Below are 4634 nucleotides of genomic sequence, written 5' to 3'. Positions count from 1 at the left end.
ACTGCATAGGTACCACAAGAAACTCTTGATTTCTAGCAGAAGCTTAAGCTACAAGAACATGCAGGGTCGAAACCGTACATACATGTCATACAATGGCAAATACATTGATTGGACCAAGAAGTAGCCTGACGGAAGCAAGTTCCACCGAAATGTGTTGACATAGCACAATGACGGCAACCATGAGAGCACAAATTTCGTGCCAACCGGTTAAGTGGTATCCAATCAGCGTGAGATGAAAGTCCACATGTAGGTATTGAACCTATGACTGAACCGCTTCACCCTCATCAAACCTTTCCAAATTGGGAATTTATAGGTTAATTTGAGTCAAAGACAACATTTTTGTCCTTGATACTTAGAGCATCTCCAACAGCGGCGCCAAAAGACGCACGCGCGGGACGTTTTCGCGCGCTGCTGGAGGTGGAAAACTAGCGCGCGCGTGGGAAAAAGCGGCAGCTCGCGCGCTAGATTTGGCGCACCGCTTCCGGCGCGCCTATAAATTGCGGCGCTCGCCATGCGGCCTCCACATTGCCACACGCGCTCTTCCCGCTCCCTCTGCCGCTTCCTCTACCGCTTGCTCGCTGCTTCCTCGCCCCGCCACCCCCGCGCCACCATGCCGTCACGCCGCCGGGGATCGTCTGGCTACCGCGGCGTCCGCGAGCGCCCCGGCGGCACCTACTATGCGGAGATCCGGTCCGGCGACGTCCGCCTCGGCCTCGGCACGTTCGAGACCGCGCACGACGCGGCTCGCGCGTACGACGCGGCGGCGTGGCGCCTAGAGAGGCCTCGCGCGCAGATGAACTTCCATGACGTCTACACGCGCGAACAGGCACAGGCCGTCGCCCCTTCGCCTCGTCTTATCACGGACCAGGCCCGTGCGGAGCACCGTTGGCGGCAGCGCCGCCTCCTCATCGCCGAGGAGGACGAGCGAGCCATGGCGGAGTGGCACCGGCGCCACCCGGAGGACGTCGCCAACGAGCGCGACTACTGGGCGGAGAGGACGGCAAGCGCCGCGCGGAGCGGGCGGACATGCGTCGGCGGAAGGCATTGGCCATATCACAGTGCGATATCGTTGAAGCATGTGGGGAGTCGTTGTTTGAGGATGAGGATCCTCGTTGGGAGGACATTTGGCTCGACACCTCGGACAACACTAGCGAGGATGATGATGATGAGGATGACTCGGAGTAGGTTGTAGTTGCACCATAGTTTTTATTATATAGTTGCACTGTAGTTTTTATTATGTAGTTGCACAGTAGTTTTATCTATCTATACTACGAACTATGTAAAATATCAATGTATCGTTTTATCTATGCTATGATGAACTATGTATCGTTTATTTTATATCTAAAAAATATCTATACAACCTAGTCCAGAGTGTTTGTGCGAGAGCGCACTCCTGCTGGAGCTACGCGCGCGCTAAATTTACCGCGGCCGCTGGAGCCAGTGTTCCCCGCTGCGCCAAAGCAGGCGATCGGCGCGCTGCAAACTCATTTTTAGCGCGCCGCGTGTTGGGCGACTGTTGGAGATGCTCTAAGAACAGAGTGTGGTAGTCTCCTAGTAAGAAGATTGAAAAGCCACTTATTGAGAAACCACTTAATATTTTTAATATGCCAAGTCCTAAGTGCCTAGACTTTCCTGGTCCTTTGGGTAACTCCCACTACACCAACATATGCTTTCTTTGATGTATCACAAGTCGTTTACAAACCCCACATTCACAAAAAACGAAGTTTGAGTTAGCGCACATTCATAGCAAGAGTTTTTCCAAATGGGTGGTCATCATTTGTATTCAAAAAAATTATACATGGTGGATACATGTGTTTAGCTGTCGTTCTTTTTCCAGAACTTCTAATGATTTTTTTATCTCTGCCGTGCACTCTTGCTATGACTCGTAGATATTCCATCAGTTCACTATTATAAGATGTTTTAACTTTTCTCTGATTCAAATGTATATAGACGCATTTTAGTGTATTTGTCACTCATTTCAGTTTGTATGTAGTCTATATTAAAATATTCAAAACATCCTATATTTGTGAACGGAGGGAGTATTACCAAAGGTGTTGTTTTCACTGAAGTTCCTAACATTATCTTTTCATCAAAATTTATGGTCCCCTTGATCACCAGGATTTCAATAATATAGGAATAGGAAGAACTCAAGATTGTAATGTCATACCCACTAAAAAACAAAGGAATTTTTACTTGCCTAAAGTTTGTTCAAGAGGCGGAAATTGCTTTTGGAGGCCGAGCTCAATGGAGGCCTCCAAATGCAAAATTTATTTTTTAAAATTCACATTTTTACATTTCAAAAAATTCTAGTAAAAAAATACAGAGATAGATGAAGGCATAGCGCACAAGTGTGTAGAATTTCAGGACGAAATACGTTGAAACAAGGGCTGTGCAAAAAAAGACAAATCTAGAGCTTTTTAACCCATGATACTATTCATCTTCTCGGACCATGAATTTGCCTTTTTTGTACAGATCGCATTTCAACGTATTTCATTTTGAAATTTTACACACAAGCACCTCACATCACTGTTTACTTGTACAACATTTTTAAGATTTTTTTGAAACCAAAATTTTTGAATTTTGATTTTTTTTTAAAGGCCTCCATGGAGGCCGAGAGCCAAAACGCCATTCTCGTTTGAGTGGGTATATAAATTTTCTTATGTGAGAAATCGTTTAGAAGTTTTTTCTATAGGAAGCAATCCTACAAATCAAACAACCCACATATGATTATTATTATTTAGTTAGGATCCTAATCCACTAAAATTACTACGAAAATGCTGTATGACAAGTGGTTGAGAGTTCAGAAACTTTTGCACATCATAGTGAAGGGCAGACAGATAACCAAACGCCTGCTAGAAGTTGTCAAAACTGGCGGGCCTGAAGTCTGGCGGTTCATGCCATGAAACCAAACCTGCCCTGATATCGTAAGTTCATAATGGTGTGGCCTGCGCATCTCGCACAGTGCATCACGCAACCAAGCAGCCGGCATGCATGATCGTAGAACCTCTGGAGAAGACACCAATGTCGCTCCGGTGCATTATTAGCCAGCTCCCCGGGCCGATAAAATATCGGGGACCGATCCTGAGCTCCAGAGCGGCCTGAAATGTGCACCGGTGAATCCCCACCTCGCCGATCGCTCGCGAACAAAGCGCGCGGCATCACGATGTGTACAGCCCTCTTCGTCGCGTCGTCGTTACGTTAGGTGATCCAGATATGTAGTACCAACGCACGCAGATATTGTCGAGCGTCGCCGTCGCCGCCGCTGCCGTCTCACCGGCTTCTGCCTACCCCTTCCTTATCGGCTTATCCCCACCTCTACCTCCGCAGGCCAAGATAAATGGGTTTTGGACTTTGGACTCCAGATTCACGTGCTCCCGCCAAATTACCACAGCCAGTTAATCTCACCCGGATTCAGGATATTATGTGCTCCGATCTGAGTTCCGGGGCGCTTAAAAATGGTAGGGTCGTGAGTGATTGAGTGGAAGCAATGGCAACCCACGAGCGACCCGTCCTTTTGATCCTCCGCTGGTCCGTGACCGTTAGGGAGACGACGACGCCGATGTTGCCCCCGGGGCCCGGCCATGCCACCCTCGCCACTCCCTTCAGATGCGATCAAACTGGCTACAGTTGCCTATCGACCTCAAATTAAGCCTCTTTTCTTTTCTTTTTGTGGTCCAACTTAAGGCGCTTAAAATGGCTCTGAATCCATCATTGCCGGTCGACTGCATTATTTCTGGACTGGAGGAGCACGCACGCTCTGATCGTTCAAGACATGGTACTGATTTGTTGCATCGGACCGACGAAATCGGTTGCTTCTGGCTTCAATCTCTGTGATGATACTGATTGGTTGCATCAGACATGCACGGATCGCTCATCGGAAACTCGTGCCGGATGTTGGTGCTGAACTGCCGATGCGTGCACGCGTTCGTCTGCGAACAAACATCCGGCCAAGAACTTCAGGGCGACCCTGATATGGCGCTGGTTTCGTCGCTTCTGCTCTGTTCTCTTGAGTGAAAAGTGAAGTGCTAAGCTGGTATAGATTACTTGCAAGCTGTATCAACACTACCACCTCCATGGATCATCGCTCAGATGTTGCTGAGATGCGTGCAGCCTGGGGCCTGGGCAGTAGCTTGAGCAGATGCGCTTGATATTCCGAGGAAGGTGGAAACGGGAAGGAGGATGGCGACGGGGACGGGGGAGCAGGCAGTACACCATGGATGGTCGTGTGAGTGGTAGCAGGGGCCGAGGATTAATGGCTGATATAGACCGTGGGTCCGGTCAGTCCGCATCAAACAGTAAATTGATAATCTGGAAATTTGAGTGTAAGCATTTATCCTGTCTCGCTCAATCATGTTCTGGATAACTGCATTGCTCAATTTCACACAAGTGTGTGGCTGGATGCTCTGCATGATCCAACCAACCAATAGGTACTAGACCTATAGTACTCCCTCTTAAACGCTTTTATATTAGTTTACAGAGGAAGTACTAACTAGATGGCCACACCATGCATGCAAATTGCAATTTGGCAGGATTTCATTCTCATTACTGTGCATGGAGTATTGTACACTGTGCGTATTGTACTCCCTCTGTTCCAAAATATAGTGCGCCCGCGCTTTCCGAGGTTCAACTTTGAC

The 4634-nt window shown here is 48.2% G+C and overlaps 1 pseudogene; it reads left to right on the top strand.

Annotated features, from left to right (window-relative positions):
- Nucleotides 1-610: 610 nt before the first annotated feature.
- Nucleotides 611-1185, top strand: LOC109770580 (uncharacterized; annotated as a pseudogene).
- The last annotated feature ends 3449 nt before the right edge of the window (nucleotides 1186-4634 follow it).

The sequence above is a fragment of the Aegilops tauschii genome, chromosome 6 (genome assembly GCF_002575655.3).
Source record: "Aegilops tauschii subsp. strangulata cultivar AL8/78 chromosome 6, Aet v6.0, whole genome shotgun sequence".
NCBI classification, from domain to species: Eukaryota; Viridiplantae; Streptophyta; class Magnoliopsida; order Poales; family Poaceae; genus Aegilops; species Aegilops tauschii.
Note: the sequence above shows the minus strand (reverse complement) of the source record. Positions and strands in the feature narration are given on the sequence as shown.